Source organism: Oryctolagus cuniculus, chromosome 11, assembly GCF_051225735.1.
Source record: "Oryctolagus cuniculus isolate XC-2025 breed Fujian yellow rabbit chromosome 11, ASM5122573v1, whole genome shotgun sequence".
Taxonomy (NCBI): domain Eukaryota; kingdom Metazoa; phylum Chordata; class Mammalia; order Lagomorpha; family Leporidae; genus Oryctolagus; species Oryctolagus cuniculus.
The window spans coordinates 64,514,292-64,532,815 of record NC_142877.1 but is presented as its reverse complement, the minus strand read 5'-3'; the positions used below and the strand labels follow the sequence as shown (position 1 = coordinate 64,532,815).

General features: G+C 36.7%; 1 protein-coding gene across 4 annotated transcripts in view; it reads left to right on the top strand.

Annotated features, from left to right (window-relative positions):
• The window catches only part of TAFA2 (TAFA chemokine like family member 2), a 528,509-nt gene that overhangs the window by 1,488 nt on the left and 508,497 nt on the right, over nucleotides 1-18,524 (top strand). The window lies entirely within an intron of this gene.

The window sequence follows — 18,524 nt, the reverse complement described above, 5'->3', positions numbered from 1 at the left end:
CGTGCCCCCCACTCTTTCTCTCAGCTGCCCCAGTTCTATGCAGCGAACGACCGGGTCGAGGACTGAAGTGGGATTTAATTCCGTCCCTCGCCTAGGTCAGTCCCCTGGCTGGGGACCGTTTTGGACTCTTAATAAGGAGTTGGGGGGGGGGGTCATAGTCGAGGGAGGCTCCGGGGATGTGTCAGGTCGCCCTCTGAAATCCCTACTTTTTGCCCACTTCTGATTAGTTAATTCTCAGGCCTGTCTCAGAGGGTGGCGTTTCAACGAGGCTTGTTGGTTTCCACACCTCTGTTTTCACGGAGGATCGTGCTGATGAGTTCCTAAGCCTCATCTAGTCATAGGTTTTCTTAGATCCGGGCACGGGCGCTTTATTACTGAAGGAAATTAAGATTTTGTAAAGAGCGCTTTAGGAAAGGGTCCTTTTGCGAACGGCGTGCAGAGAAAGAACAGCTTCGGAAACTCTTGGTTTTTTCGTTTCTTTCCGGATAGACGTCACCCACCTCTTGCCGACAGCACACACAACTGCTCTGCCGCTCCTTCCCCCTTGGATTCTAAGAGGCTGGGCGCCTGCCAATAAGCGTTTTCTGTAGGCTACTTACAGATCCCCCCCCCCCCCCCTTTCAGCGAGGAACGTGCTATTTGCAGATACGTCTTTGCACAGGAAAGTTTGGGATCTGTCGCCCCGTTTCTCCTAGAACTGCAGGTTGAGCCCTCCAGCCTAGCGCTCCCAGAACCCTGGGGTGGACGCGACGCTTGCCTAGTCAGTATTCCACTTCCTGACCCAGTGTTACACAATCGCCTCCAGCGCTTGGAATACTACAGTGCCTGGCTGCTCTTCAGCTTGTGCTGGGTGACTCTGCCTTGTGACAGCAAGACGGAAAACAAAAATACCCTCGTTTTGCGCGTGCAGTCTCCCCTCTTGGATTTTGCAAAGTCCCCTGCCCCACTAACCAGCCTGTGCTCTGAAATGTGCTCCTACAGCACTGAGTGTATGAGGGTCCTTCAGTCAGATCAGCGTGGGTTTCAGTGATTATTGACTAGATGGTAATTATCTGCTGCTTGCCTGTGCCACTAGTTTGTTTTAGACATCAACATTCAGATAGTTATCAATTAACACTCTGAAACTGCTCTACTAGGCAATATAAGTTAAGACAAATGAGTCACGAATTTAAGATTTCTGTCAAGAGCTAAATCAAAATAACAGGAGATTACAAAACACTATTAAAGCTTAAAAATCAGAGCAGTAAGATTATTTTTATGGGTTTTCCATATTTGCACATGTACTCTCCAATGTGAAGCCATTTAGAATTTCAAAATTAGCACCTAACGCCCTCTATTTTAAATAAAGGATCAGACATATGTTTAATTTAATTGTCTCTCTTCCTACTTTAACCTGCTCTGAATCTCCTCTTGAACCAATTGTTTGCATCTTGACCTTTGTAGAATCCTAATTTTTAAAACCATCACTAATCTCTTGAAGCCCATGAGTAACCACATTGGAGCTTATTTTACTTTCATTTGCCCAATGTTCAAGTGGAAATAATTGGATTGTGTTAGTTATAGACATAAGGCTGAAAACAGTGTCACTGCTCATTGAGTGGTCAGGCACAGGGAATTGATAAATAGTCAAGCACAATTTCAGTGTGTTGCTTTATTCAAATTGGGTGTTTTTGCAGATGAAAAGCTTGATTCTTGTCTTTAAAAACTTTAGCAGTTTAGGATGTTTGAACTCCATTTAATGCTATCTATAATATGTGTCTCTTAAGCAGCAAAAGGACCCTGACATTAAAGGAAACATCTTTGTAATGCTACAAGTTATGCTAGATGGGAGGCTAAGGTTTCTGAATATGTGTGATTTTTAAGCTATTTTGATATTTAATACTTTATGGCTATTTTAAGCTATCTTAATAATGACAAATTGGAGAATGAACTTTCATTGAGATGCTCATAGATCTGTATTGAAATAGATCCGGACTGCTTAGGGACTGTATGATAGTATTTATTAACCATCAAGGTAAAAAATGTGATGACAGGGCTGTAAAAGGAAGATCTGTTTTTAGAGATGGCCACCTTTCCTCTTTAAAAATTCGTAAAATGATGGAACAAGGGTTGATAGAACATTTTAGAAAAATTATTTTGTACCTTCTCAGATAATTTTGGTAGTCCTGAATTCAGTATTTTCTATACATTATTTGGTGAACATCTTAAAATGTATTGAGATGTACAAAGTACATTTTAGAGTTGACTTATCACCAACTGCAGCTTATGGATTACTATATCGGGAAAGGGTAAGCTGTGCCTCTCTAGCTTTTCCCAGGCATTTCTTATTATAGCCCTGATGACAAGGTACACTCAGATTGGGCTCAAGTTCAGCTGTGACTGTAAACTGATGAACTCTCTGATGCATGTCCCAAATGAGGAAGGCTCCAAAGTGTCATCAGTTGTTTCTAATGTGTTTGAAAAGATGAAGCAACCAGAGTGCAAACAGTTCAGTGCCTCTGCTTTTACTTCTGCAGTATTTTATTAGAAATGCCTCATTAAGTTGCATTATTCTGCAGCTGTTTTGTTCGCTGAAGATTCAACTAAAAATAAGGAAATTTGCCATGCAGTGCAGTTTTGTTTTCTTGGTTAAAAAAAAATGTCCAGCATAGTCCCCTTTGATCTATGCCTGACATTTACAAATGCAATTCATCAACCTGTTATTAGTGGGACTCCATCAAAAACCAAGAGAAGTAATGCATTAGCACAGACTGGGGCTAGATACAAAGGCCATACCAGCTGAATCAACTTCATATCTGGCCCATTTGCCTGCCCAATATTTCACATGATGAATCTTCGTTTTGAATCATTGGTCTTATAATGCCATGTAATACAGAGAATTTGCCATTTTGTTTGAAAATTCTTTGGTTAACTTTCTTTTGAACCACTCAGACCATACTGAACTACTTATTACTCCACTGAAAGAGAAGGAGTCACTTTACATTGAGTGACCATGAACCTTTTCAGAGAGTAAATTTACTTCAGGTTGGGAGCATGGTCGGAAAAGGGAGATACTCCCAGGTGGGCCTAGCAACAGAGACCCAGAAGTTAGTTTCTGTTTTTAAATTGTCATTGGCCATTGACTTATTCAGTAATTTTAAAAAGGTTTGATTCTGTTCAGTCAGTGCAGTGATTCAGTGTTCTTGTCAATGGAATAAAGTAGAAATTCTTCTAATATTTCATAGAAATTTTAAGAATTATTAGATAGAAATTTTAATAGAAATGGTTAGACTTACGGGAATGTGAAGAAAGTAGTGTTTAAGCACATTTCTCTGCAATATCTATCTAATCTGTATACCTGCATATATATGCACATACATACATACATGTGCTTTTAGTAATACTCCTGGAAGATAATGGTTTTCTGTCAAAGGGGGCAAGAACAACTTTACAAAATATCTACATTTTTAAGTACATAGTTTTTACCATTTTACATGATTTGACCTGCAGTACAACTCTATCCATAGTTTAACCAGATCTTGCTTATCATTGACTTTGGCTGTTTGAGCCATGGTTACATACATTATATTTTTCTCTTCAGTTTTCCTTTTGAAGATACTTTTGTTTGCTAGGTTACAAATATGTATGTAGAGATATTTGGATGTATTTATTGACAGTACAGTTGTGAATTTTGACATTTTAAACACTGAATTTATCTATATACTGTCTTTATTAAATATATACCCCTCACGGTCAAAACACAAACCATGCATTTCATTCTGGTTTACAAATGGCATCTACAGATTTTCAGGAAACATTGATTTTATGCTCCCAATTTATGTTAAATACCCTAAACCCACCTACTTCCAATGTGTATACCACAAGTATTTGTTGGATTTTATCCTGTGCTGTAATGATAGGCAATTTAGTTACTAGTCTGGTCTAGTTATGCAATTGAATGGTATTGCCATTGGAAGATATGAGATTTCTAGTTTGCTTGGAAATTGGATGAAAAGTGGATTTATAAGCTGTAAGGAGAACATTTCATTTTGTTTACAGTGGTCCACGTGGGGTATGTGATATAACTAAGGAATCAGAGCTTATATGCTCAAATTAGATAAGTCCTTTAAATCACTTCTTTCAATCTCTTAAATTACTCCATAGAAGCTATAATTGTTTGATTTCCTCTGAAAGTCTAGTGAGCAAAGACATATCTCTCATTCCCTAGCAATAGCACAAACATAGCCATTCAATTAAATTTATATTTACATGGTGCTTTTATAGAGTAGAGTTGAGAAAGTCTTTACAGTGAGCTTCAGTAATGTATGTAGTGTTGCCTGGTAGCAATTATGGTGATAGGCTGAACCAAGTACTTTGACAAAATGAAGACAGCTAAGGAGATCAGCCTGCGTTGCTCTTGACTCTCCTTGTGAGCTGTCAAGCTAACTCTTCAGGCGAAGCCTGGAGAGTTCAAAGTAACTTCTGATGAATGCAAGGTTTGTTGTGCTCAATATTTTTATGTTTTTTTTTTTTTTAGTTTTTTGCTGCTAGGAGCTAGTCACTGTATAATTGCATGCACGTGAATGGGCAACTGTGTTGCCCTTTAAAGGTCATGCAAAGATTCTAAACCTTTCAATTTGCAGTGTTAATTGCCTATGGCCTCCTGTCGCTGCACATGGAGCTTTCTGTTGAGCTTAATAATACAGACAATACTTCGGCTTTCATTGGTGGCTTATGTAGCTCTTTATAAACAAACCTATGAAAATATTGATAGTAGGTACTAGAACAGAAGAGTTTTGGAAAAGTGTGTTTGTGTTTTATAATAAAAAATTTTCAAATTTTCAACCAAAATGGCCTGGGCTGCAAGGGGACAGATTCATTTTGGTGCCCAAAATCTAACCATTCAAAATGTTTATATGTAAAAACTCTGCCATGCTTTTATTTGATTCTGGATTGAGTTATTCTATTTATTTTTCAAATATCCTTTTTTGGAGAATCCAGTGAGAATTGTTCTTAAATATGAAGGAAGGAAATATGTTTGCTCTCCTTGAAAGCTTCAATTTTTTTAATATTCATAATGTACCTGTTCTATTATGAACAAGACCATCTATATGAAAAAAGCAAGAGTGTGTTATTTGCCCCAGTTTGCTTTTTCTTGCCTTCATATTTTTTGCCTTTATGGGTTGGAGTAGGCAAAAGTAGGCAACTAAAGAAGGGTTATGTGGTCATGGAGTCTTGATGATAAAACCTCAACCTGGTGATAAAACAGAGACCTTGTCAGAATATATTCTTTGAGAGGACAGCCCTTCTAGGATTCTACAATTTGGTCTACTCAAAAAAACAAACAAACAAACAAAAAAACCAACAAAAAAACAATATGTATTGAAGGAATGAATTTGTGACTGCTCAGATCAAGTCAAGAATTCAGAAATGGCCTATTCAGGTCATTTGAGAAAGACAAGATGCATACTTAAGTTTTAAAAATCTGTATTAGTCTATAGACAGTTACAGTATTCACAAAGGCACTTCCTGTACTGTTTTATTTAAGGCAGAAAAACCTAATTAATGTTAACATTTCTTTCTTGACTTAGTTTTACCTTATGATAGGTGTATGGTAAAGAGCATACTCACATTTAATGGTGCTGGACTGTTTGGAAAATTTTTCTTAGGGGTGGCCATCAGATCTATCAGTAACATTGATCTGGTCCTGATTTTGTTTGCACTTTCTTCAGAAAGTTTAGTTGAATTGAGTAAAATAGCTCTTACTTTAGTTCTTTTCTTTTATGGCAGATGAGAAGAAAGCAGGTGAATGATCCACATTTCAGTGAAGCGATCCAAAGGCCAACAGGAGTGAGAAAGGTCATTGACATCTCTTACTCCATAAAACAAAGGCCTCGTTTTGTGAAGCTTTAAGTTCAAGGAAGATGTCTAAGTTTTTTTTTCCAGGTTTAGTTCTTGGAATATTATGACAGTAGAGTCCTGCTAAGATATGTACTTAGCATTATTGCAAACCTTTTTTAGATTGATGGTTGGTGTGTTTATAAATACACATTCAAAATTGGGTCAAAATTTAGACTTTGCTACTTGAAGGTATATTCTTCATATCATTTGTTGAGGGCTTAAAAGTCATTAGCTTGCTATGGTTTGCAGACACATTTTGGAAATGACTTGAATAAAACCACTGTGGTGCAACGGCAGGTGCCCTGGAGATGCTCTCTTATTCTAACAATAAATAACCATGTGACCAAGGAAAATCGCTTCATTTCTAAGTGCATCAGCATCTCAGAAAAATACTTATTCAATGGAGTTTGGAAGACAATTAAAAATGTGTTTTTTATGTGTCCAGATCCATGAAATATCATGGCATGGAAGTACAATAACACTGTACAACATTTTTTTTTTTTTTTGCCTTAAAGAGTTTACCTTTTAGTTTCCTAAAGTCAAGAAGCTTCTTTTATATAGTTTTAGGCCCATCTGTAAACATCCCATAAATACTTTTCAATAAATAATCTGTAAACGTTTTCCAATATAAGATTGGATGTTGATGATGATCATGGTGATGATGTTAAGTTTGTTAATGATGACTGTGATGATGACTAAAGATTGTAGACTTGGGAGCATAAAATTGAGTCAGACTAAATCTTAAAATTTGGTTTGGTAATCTTGCTTAGTCTTCATGATGCTGTTTTTTTTGCAACATAAGCTGTGATAGGCCATGGATCCCAGGGTTGTCACGGTTAGAGATTTTTGCCCTTCTGCTTGTTTTCATGGTCACTGAAATACAATGGGTTGGTTTGATCAACCTAAGTAGAACTAGGCTAGCAAATAATCTTCAGATATTAAGTGATAAATACATTCATTCAAAATCTGTATTAATTTTGAGAATTTATAATCCTTGGGAAAGTCCATTCATTTATTCAATAAATATTTACTGATACACTATCATAGTCAGTTGTCCTGTGACAAAAATACCATGGACATATACTTCCCACAGTCTGGAGGCTAGAAGTCCAAAATCAAGGTGCCAACTTCCTGGACTGCAGATAGCCACTGTCTCACCAGATCTTCACATGGCAGGGGGGAGGGAGGGAAGGAGAGAGGGAAGAGGAGGAAGGGAAGGAGGGAGGGGGAGAGAGAGAGAGAGAGAGAGATAAAGAAAGAAAGAGAATATATTTTTTTCTACTTCTTAAGAGTATTAATCCTGTAAATAAGAGCTCCACCTCATGACCTAATTATTCCCCAAAGGTCCCATCTCCAAATACTATCACATTGGGAATTTAGGCTTCAACATATGGATTTGGGGGAGCACTTTCAGTCTGTTGCTAACAGTCACCAGGTCCTTGGGGTATTACAATAACAAAAAAGGCTAAGACACTTGCCTTAATGGAGTTTTCTATTTCAGTGTTTTACTCGAAGATTTGTAATGAATCTGAAGGAATGGTTCAACAAGGTGTTGTATCTGCTCTTGCTAGTAATTCTTGTCTATAACTGCACAGTTGAGGTTTGAAATAGTTAAAATGTATGAGTTGGAGTGGATTGTGGAGAAAAATATTATATAAATTCAAAGTGAGGTATGGAATACAATAGATTGATTCCAATTCACAAGGTCTAACATGAGATGGAGAGTGACCAAAACAGTAGCTCTTTTTTGTGACTCTCAACTGTGGAGTGACTTTAGATCATGATATGATGTGATCTAGAGCCTCACAAACAGGTTGCAAATTCAAATGCTTATAGGGGACTGGCTGGGAATGTGAATGAGTGTAGCAGACCAAGTAGAAGAAAAACAAATGGTAACTGCCTCTTGTCCTCAGCCACAGTGTGGGAGAGACCAAGTGAGTGGTGGAGATGTTGGCTAAAACCTAAATGGGACAGCAGAGCTTGGGTTCTAGTATTTTGTTGACATATTAAAATGTGAGTTTGTTGTTGCCAGATTTTCTGATTTTTAGAAAAGAACTTATATGTACACATTTTAAAAAGTACCTACTTATTTGAGATGCAGAGAGACAGTAAACCATCCATTGGTTTACTTCCCAAATGTCCACAACAGCTGGGACTAAGTCAGGCCAAAGCTGGGAACTGGGAACTCAGAGTATCCTATCTGGCTGACAATCATCAAACTACTTTAGCCATCACTTGGTGCCTCCCAGGGTCTGTTAACTGGAAGCTTGAGTCAGGAACTGGAACCAGGAATCAAATCCAGGTGGGTGCTCTGTCATGGGACATGAACATCTTAATCACTAGGCTAAATGACCTAGATGTGCAATTTTTAAATTATGACAGTACCAGATTTATAAGTGACAGCAATGAATTTAAATTTGAAATACCACATGGGTCAACAGACATACTTGCAGGCTATATGCAAGCTAAGGTTTGCTAGTGTGTCACCATCGATGAGTGATATGTGAGGACGGTTAGGGAGATGTGCTTTTGGCCCTTCTGTCATCTCTCACCATAATCCTCCAGTCCTCCTGACACCTGGAGTCAGTGGTTGGCAGTAAAGAGCGTGGCTGGAGGAGCTGAATGATAATGAAGAGTGGCTCAATTTGACTCCTAAATTTAGTTTCATTTCTTCTTTTTGACTCATTGTATTGTTGATAGTGAGCTCACATTAAAGATGGTAGTATCTTGGAGGCTTTAAGAGATGTACTGAGAATGCAGAAGTTTACTTTTATTCCATATGTTTGGAGTGGAATGTGTAGTTCTGCAATGCTTGGTAAGTTAAATTAGAGCCTCTTAAACTTCCCCGTGTACACAAATCATCTGGGGGAATTTTACTACTTGCAAGTTCTGCAGCAGGGCTTGAGATACTGCCATTCTAACAAACTCCCAGGTGAAACTAATACTCTTGGCCCATGGACTATGGTTTGAGTTGCAAGGGTTTAGAGAGAATTTTTCACATTGAATTTTATTCCATGCATTCAGAAAGGTAGGAGGCCTCCAACTCCTATTCCTTTAGCAGGTTTCTTCCTTTAGTAAGCAAGTGAAACCTGGTCATTGACCCTACGCACTTTTCTCAAAGACTTTTTTCATCTGAGCACAGGATTTGTGTTTTGCTTAGTTTTCTGGTCTCCTGTGGAGAGAACATATTTCTCCCAAAGCATACTTCTGAAATTGTCTGTTCTTCACATACTAATGCAGGTTTGGTTTACTTTCCACTATTTGAAGAAATAATTTTATGAGTGGGGGTCTTCAAAAACTTCATGGAAAATGTATGAAAATCTATGCATGGATTTCAAAATGTTTCATACAAAAATAAACATCTTTTAATTCCATTTTCTGTGACTATTTTGGAATATGTTTTTATTTCATAACTAAGGCATTATGTTATACGTAGATATATTCTAGTATACAAGGTGAATTTTAGATCCCTAAATGCTGTTAAAAATTTAAATAGTAATTGTTTCCTTTTAGGGCTTTGATTTCAAAATTTTGGCTACAACATTTACATTTTTGTTCTACTTGATTAGCTACTGTGACTAGCTAGGCAGGAGAGTAGATTTGACAAAAGGTAGTTTTCCTCAAGATAAGAGTCGGTGAACTCAAAAGGCTTCCATAGCCTTGGAAACTCATGATTGGTGCATAGGGAGATTACTGATGCCATAAACAGGAGTGTCAATTTGTAAAGTCAACAACAGGAGTCACTGTGCACTTACTCCTCATGTAGGATCTCTGTCCTTAATGTGCTGTACATTGAGACTTAATGCTATAATGAGTACTCAAACAGTATATTTCGCTTTGTGTTTCTATGGGGGTGCAAACTGTTGAAATCTTTACTTAATGTATACTAAACTGATCTTCTGTAAAAAAAAAAAAAGAAGAAATTATCAATTCCCAACTTGACTCTCACTGGGATTAAACATGACAATAGGTCTGATCTGATTTCATCATCATTTAAAAAATCATCTATTATTTTTCACTTTATGTTTGTGTGGGAGCAAACTGTTGAAATCTTTACTTAATGTATGCTAAACTGATCTTCTGTATATAAAGAGAATCGAAAATGAATCCTCATGTGAATGGAAGGGGAGAGGGAGTAGGAAAGGGGTGGGATGCGGGTGGGAGAGACGTTATGGGGGGGAAGCCATTGTAATCCATAAGCCGTACTTTGGAAATTTATATTCATTAAATAAAAGTTAACAAAAAAAAAGGTAGTTTTCCTTGTGTGCTTATTGGGCTTACAACTTTAAAATGATAATAATTAAAAACATTTTTTTATCTTGATCATAACTTTTCAAAACTAATCTCTTTAGGATTAAAGACATATCTTACAGTTTAAGTACTTTGAACTTCTTATCTTCATATATTAGTAACATTTTAAAAATTATTATCTATTTATTTAAAAGGCAGAGTGACAGCAAAAGAGATAGAGAGATCTTCCATGCGCTAGTTTATTTTCCAAATGTCTGCGGCTGGGCCAGGCCAAAGCCAGGAACCTGGAATTCCATCTGAGTCGCCCACATGGGTGGTAGAGACCCAAGCACTTGGGCCATCTTTCCCTGCTTTCCCAAGCACGCTAGTAAGGAACTGGATCAGAAGCAGAGCAGCCAGAACTTGAACCAGTGCTACACTATGTGATTTGGGCATTGCAAGTAGTGACTTAACCTACTGTGCCCAATGCTGGCCCCAAGTAACAATGTTTTCCTACGCCAATTTTGTTAGCTTCAGAAGGTAGTGTTAGAGCTCAGGTGTGTGACTCTCTTCTATTGTATAACTGGGCCTCATGTCACAGGTCAGTGTATTCGGTACAATATTTTGTCATCAGTTTTATCAATGTTCTTGAAGTTATGTTTCTCCATGCTGCTATATTAATTATAAACTGAGATTAGATTTAGACATGTCAGTCTGACAGAGTGAAGCAATTTGTTTTCTTCTAAGTTATATGATTAATGTAGTTCACAATAGTCATGCTATTAAATCTTAATGTTTTTCTTCTGAGTGCTTAGAATATTTTCTAATGTAAGAATAGCTTTGCTTAGTTTTAAAGCTGAATAAGGATATAAGTTCATTTTATTGAATCTGTTAAACTATGAGACAGACCATGTACATATTATTTCCATTGATTCTCAGATTAGCATAGTATCTGGCACATAATGTGTACTTAGTAAATGTAATGTAAATATGAACAATAGGCACCTATTGATAGGATATATTTTCTACATATTTCTTCAATGTGTAAGCATTCTGTGAAGAATTGTTAATTAATTGTGTGTGTCAGAGAGAGAGCATATGCCAATTCTGTCCATCTTTCTTGAATTAAAAAGGTATACATCTTTGGCAAAAGGCCAAGGACAAAGATAAAATAAACCTGCTGACTGAAATTTTCATTCTTTCTCTGATTTATTGTGACCTAGAGATTTAGAGACTACATATGCTTGGAATTCTACTGTTGCATAAATTAAATAGTATTTGTTAATGTCAAATTTAAATGTTGTTAATCACATATGGAATATATTTTGATTGCTCTTGTCAGTTACTTGACTCATCATTCATTAGGCAATTCAAATCCATTTATTCTTATCTACCTAATTACCATTTTCATAATTTATCATGGACTGAATTTACTTTCTTTTTATATCTTCAGGAATACTGTTGACTGTGATACCATTGTTCTTGGCTTCAATGATATTGAAAAATGTTGCTATTTAGTACAAAGTATGCATTCAAATACTTATTTTATTTTTGTCCTTCTGGGTTTAATAAACCTCTTAAATGCTATTGCCATAGAAGATTTCACCAAACTCAAACTCTTTAACTGTATTTGATAATTAGCAAAACCATAGATTTAATAGAAGCTAGAAAAAGTTTAGTTCATTAGATCATAAAAACTTGAAGTTGACATTTTTACTTTGCACTTAATTTAAAGGATTGTACTGTATGGATGAGCATTTCTTTATACCTAAAATCTTTCTCCAAACTCTTGATTATGATGTCTTCCCTCTTTAGAGCATCAAACCTATTTTTGGAACTCTAATGATTCTAAAGACAGAATTTAAGTTGAATGGACCTGGTCTTTTTGTCTGTATTGTTAAAAAATATTGAGACTTTTATGAAAGATTTTCAAAAAGACCTTTGTTGTTTTAGCCAAGGACTATTGTTCCAAAAGACCTTATGTAACCCTTCTCAATTTGCCTTTATAAAACCTCCTTTCCTCAACCTCCTTAAATATGCATGTAGTTTACAATGGCATACATATTCCCATTACAATGCTATTCCTGAAAAAACTAATCTGTATAAAAAATTTCATGGATAATGTGTGGATTTCAGTTTTCTTGCACCAAAATAAACATCTTAAAATTCCATTTTCCTCAAAATTTTTGAAGTTTCTTGCATAATTAAGACTTACAGTTAGTAAACTAGGGCTACTGTGAAAAAGATGTATCTATTCTTCTTCCCCAGTTCAGTCCTCAGTATGATATTGGTGAGAAATTCAGGTGCTATATGTTACTGAATGAAGCTAAAAATCCATAGATGGAATTAAACTTAAAAGCAAGTTTACTGCACACTGGTGCTTTTTACTCCACATTACACTACCAGCAATAGTGGTGAGCCATGGCTTTCCTTGCCTCCTGTTTTTTCCTGGCAGCTGATCACACCAAGTCTTTGAGATAGACCTCAGGGTTTAGAGTTAATATTTCACTTTGCATTTTTTGAAATCTGTTTCAGGTTTGCTAGGCAGATGGCATAACAGACTGGAGTGAACTGACTGAATAGCTGGCAGTCAGGAATTGACAAGGTGGCAGAGCTAGCATTTTGTAGGATATGATGAGGAAGAGACATTAGGAGGGAGCAGATAGGGTGAAGGTAGGGGAGAAGATAGAAGTCAGAGGGAAGTTTGTTTTAGCCTGCGTTGTTATACAAATGAAAGAGGAAACCCTTGACCTTTGAGAGAGAAAAGAAGTTGGACAAACAACAAATTTGTTGTAATTCTTGGGGAACAAAGAGGGGAAGTGGCAATGAGTCAAAGACTGTAGAGGAGAGAAAAAAATGCCATGGTGCCAGACCAAATCACCTGTCCCTCCCCCCACCTCCTACCTCCCTCTTCTGGTGAAAAAGAACAAGAAATTTCTCTCAAGGCCTTTTAGCATATGGAAAGTGAGAAATGATGGGTCATACTTCTGACTCTGCTGCTAGATGTTGTTCTTGAAAAAATGACTAAACAACTTCATCTGTTTGCTCATTGGCAAATGAGATGATTGAATTTAGTGATGACTTAGATTCCTCCAGGCTCTCTTAGTCAATGGTGACCATATGCTTGCATGCTTCTATTCTGTCACTTGAATGTATCTTGATCACCATACTGTTCGCTGCCTTCGTTGATTGTAAGATTCTTGAGGCTAAGGAATGTGTCTTACTCTTCACCTTGTAGCACCCAAGCTTACTCTTAGTAAGGCATTTCATAAATACTTGATTCATTTATGTTAAATTTTTTATTCTAAAATTCCAAGTTGTTTTCTTCTTTCATTTCCATAAGAAGCAAAGTATTTCTAGAGGCATAAATAACTGTATTTGAGTAGCACTGTGTTACTTACAAAATACTTGCATGCATGTGATTTCGTGTGATATTGTGAAATGCCTGTGATTGGACATGTGATTGGACATGGCTGACTGAGAAAGGTAAACATTATGGAACTTATGAGTGCCAGAGGCTAGTTTCAATTCAGAGCTTTTATATTCAGAGACAATTCTTCATGGATTTCTAAGGATAAAAACTATTCTTTTGTTTTATAATGTCTTTTCAAGGATGTTTAAACATTGGCCAACCTTGGAAAATAATGTCTTCCTCTGGATCAGAGGACAGATTTGCTTTCTGTCCAGCATAATAAAGATAATCTGTCCATTTGGGAAAAGGACAGATCTGCTTGTACCCCATTATACAATATTAGAATTCCCTAAGCTCAAGATGCCTCAGCTGTGGCACAAACCAGTGGATATATTGCATCCACATTGTCTGCTTTGTGTTACACCTGTAGGAACTGGGGAATGAAGACAATTCAAATGTGATGTTCATTCTGCTTCCTGTGCAATGAATAAAAAAGACCTCTGTCTTTGACCCAGGAGTCTGTGTCTTTTACCAGCATCTATGAAATAGGGTAAGCTAAGTAGGTTTGCAGCTAGGATAAAATTTGAGTCTTTATGGTTCTTGATAGCATCTTTCTACCACATCTGCCTAGTTTATGTCCACTTTAGTAGCTATTTAAGCAATATTATGATATAGACTAGTGACCTTTTATAAGGCTGCCAGACTTTTATTTCTTTGCAACATTTAAAAATTGACACATAATATCTGTACATATTTAAGAGGTTAGTATCATTGTATACAGTATATAATGATCGTGTCAGGGTACTTGGCATGTCCAGAACCTCAAACAGTTATCATTTCTTTGTGTTGCAAACAATGAAACTCTGCCAGGCTTTAAGTACTCCCCCACTGTGGTCTTTTTTGAGGTACCCTCCTCTGATAGTTAGACAGCTAGTTTGGTGTAAGTATAGGGGAAATACTCCACAAGGGGTATAATGAGAAGCCAGGGAGACCAGCTAGAGAGCTATTTCAGTAATCCTGGTGAGAATGGGTAAGAACTTGAAGATAAAAAGTAGAAAACAGGAGGGAGGGAGGGACAGGTTAGAAGTGGGAGATGGAAACTGTGTATGTGTCAGTGAGAGAGGATAGCTAGGGCGGGTCCTGGGTTAGGTGACTGGTTGAGGTAATAGCAAGAGATAGCCAAAGCAGTTATGTAGTGTACTGAGTTCAATTTGCCCTTGGAATATGTGAGTCATGGTCTGGAATTCAGGACAGAATTGTGATTTAAAGATACAGGTTGTGGCTGCTGCTATAGCACAGTGAGTTGAGACAGCCTATGATGCTGGCATCCCACATCCGAGTGCTGGTTCAAGTCCTGGCTGTTCAGCTTCTGATTTAGTTCCCAGCTGATGTACCTGGGAAAGCAGTGCAGGATGGCCAAAGTACTTGGGCCCCTGTCACTAATGTTGGGGACAAGATGTAGTTCCTGGCTCCTGGCTTCAGCCTGGCCCAGCCCTGGCCATTATGACCATTTTGGACAGTGAACCAGCAGATAGAATGTCTCTTTCTCTCTCTCTCTCATGTCTGTGTGTGTGTGTTTCCGTGGCTACCCCTCCCTCTGTCACTCTGCCTTTCAAATAAATAAAGAAATCTTAAAAAAAAAAAAATACAGATTTGAGAATCCCCAGTATACAGGTAGCAGTTGAAAGCTTTAAAATGGATGAGACCTCCTAGGAAGAGTGTTTAGAAAAACACCAAGGAGAGAGCCCTAGGGAACAATAATACATATAAGGGAAGCTTGGCTTTTTAAAATGTGAGCAGAAAAAGTCATCTTTCTCTCTATTGTTTTTTCCTTGAGATTTTTTTTCTGGTTTGCAGCAATTTGGCCTCACAAACCATGGAGCTCACTTTTCCATCAGCGATTTGCAGCTTGTAGAAGCTGATGGAACAGGGAGAGAAAGCCATGGGGAGAAGTGGGGAGTTGCTCCCCACTTCCATTTTGTTCCATGTTACCCCTTGAATGCCATTGTGCACAGAGGCAATGCACCTGCGTGGTTGTCATGGACAGGAGTACTGTGATGGCTCGATTTCCCCCCTGTGCCCCTTCTCTCTATGATCTTTCAAACAATTAAACATTCAAACAATTAAAAACCCGAGCATTTGCAATGTGCCAGGATCTGTGCTAAATACTTGACATGAATTATCTCTTTTAATCCACAGATTAATTCCATAGGAAGGTACTACTGTTATCCCTACTTTATAAATAAGTTGACTCACCAAGTTCACATAACTTCTAATAAGCAGAAACATCATAAACCGTATAGTAATATATCTCAATCATACTCATTGGATAATTACTTATTCTGCTTAGCAGAATGCTAGATAATTATCTGGGTTCAAATTATGAAATTATCCTTATCCTATCCTAAAAGAGCCTGCTTTCCCAAGTTTAGAAATATTTCATTAAAGTTATACATTAGGTGTATACATTCAGTGTAGCAGTTAAGATGCCTGCCTTCCATTTTGGAGTACCTGGATTTAATCTCTGGTTACAGCTTTCTGCAAATCTGAAATCTGGGCAGCAGTGGTGATGTCTATATGGCTGGGTCTCCCTATGTGGGAGACCTCTATTGAGTTCTTATCTCCTGGCATTGACCTTGATCCAGCTGTAGCTGTCATGGGCAGTTGGGGAGTGAACCAATGGATGGGACCTCTCTCCATTTCTTTGTCTCTCTCTGCTTCTCAAAAAATAAAAAATTAATAAAAACAATTTCACTGCAGCATCCTTAGTATTCTTTGAATATGGATCAGATTTCCTATAAATGACTTTCTATGATTCTTCAATTTCATTTGATTAAAGCTTTGTTATATAATGAGATGAAGATCTAGCATTTGAGAAAATTTAAAAAATTTATATACTCAACTATTTATTCCTTTGAATTAACAAAAGCCATAAACAAATGTGAATTAAAGTGTAAATTTTTCTGGAGTTTAAATTCAGGCTAGAATGTTCCACTACATTTATCTTAGAAAAATCTCTCTTGGGCTCTTTGCTTTATAAGAAATGGGTTTCTTGGGAGTTGGGAACTGTCTCTGCAGTAGCTCTGGTGGGCAGAACTTAGTTGCATTTGTAAAACATCAATACAAGACTAATTAGATGCTAAATGCTTGGAGAGTATTGAACAATGCAATCTTCTAATTTTCTGATTAATCACAAAGCCTCATGAAAGCATTAATTATATTGAAAGAATTCAGGCAATCCCTTTCCAGTAAATCTTTTTTTAAAATTTATTTTATTTGTAACAAATGGCTGGGTAAAACAGAAAATGTATTCGTAAATGGATTTTTTTCTAGTAATATAATAATGAAGACATTAGATATTGTAGGATAAACAGTGGTTTTCTATTCTTGACAGCTATGGATGTTTTTAGTATGATGACAATGTCAAAGAAGGATAATACAACTATGCTGTATTTTGTATTTTTTACTTTAAAATTTATATAAAGGTAACACATTTTATGTATTTCATGTAAAGAGTTTTAAAAGCATAATGATACTTCCCCCACCTCCACCTTTCCTCCCTGGCTCCCACCCATTCTCCTCCTCTTATTTTCGGTTTAATTTTTACAATGAAATACTTTAAATTTGCTTTATAATCAGAAACTTAATCCTCCATCAAATAAAGAATCCAACAAGTAGTAAGTAGAAAAAACACTGTTCCTCAAGCATATAGACAAGGGCTATAACCAATGATCAAATCTCAAAATGTCTGATTGTCTTTAGAGTTGCATGTTGGAAAAGGTGGGAACATATTAAATTTCTCTTTTTTAATCATGAGCAGTATCATGCAAATCTCTTTATGATTTTAAAAAATACGAAGTGTCATATGTTCTTTGCATACTTAATGCCTTTTCTTGGCCTGAATTAGAATTGTTGTTTACCAAATGGAATAGTAATTGGTGATAATTTGTCTTAATTATCAGTAAGTTAAGTATCACTACGGATTGTGCTCTAACATGATAAATAGCAACAAAACTTTTTAGCTGGGTCTGAGAGATAGGCCCATGTGAAAGTTAAGATTCTAAGTCATAACAAACAACAGTGAAATTCCATTTGAAGAGCTACTTTCTTGAAGATGATAGGACAGTATTATTTCAAATTATTGGGGAAATGGCTAAGTGAAAATATGGTACTAAAAAGAGCTTATTACAGATACACAGTAACTTTAGCAAATAAGAAACTCTGAAGTTTGAAGAAATGATAATATCGAAGTATTTTGGTGGCATTTCAAATATTTTACACATTTATTATAATATTTACATGTGATTTTTTTCATAATGTTATAGTTTTAAACCAGGGAAAGACCTTGGAATATATTGAATCCCAAAGCCTCACTATAAATTAGGTCCCAAGGCCCAGAAAAGTAGTCAGTCTTAATCAAGGGCACAGGAATAATGGCAGATCTAGGTCTGGAACCCAGGTTTTCCAGCCTCTGCATGGGATGTTTCAACTGCGTGCAATCTTTGTTGGTTTTCCATAGAATCAAAGTTTTGGGAGGAAGTTTGAGAAGGTACCAGTCTACTTTGCTTTCTTCCACTAACTTATAAGTTACATAAGCACTGATCCAACTTGAACAATCCACAGAGAAAGGAAGCTAAAATTTCATTTGATTATTTATCTGAGAGTTAATAGCTCAGCTTGTCAGTATCCTCTTTCGTTCAATCACTGTTTATGGAACATGTGCTGTGGGTCAGGCATTGTGCTATATACAGTGGATACTTAACAAGTAAACAATGTCCTTGGGGTTTATAACCCTCTAGAGGGGTTTCTCTGGAGGAGACAGTCAGTAAACAAATCTATATCTATATATATCTATATCTAAATCTGTATCTACATCTATATCTATATATATATATACACACTCACACTTGCACACACATGAAGGTACTGCAAAAAGTTTGTGGAAAAGAGAATTCAAAGTTAAGTTTATAATGGTGTAAAAATTTTGACAAGGTCATAGTCA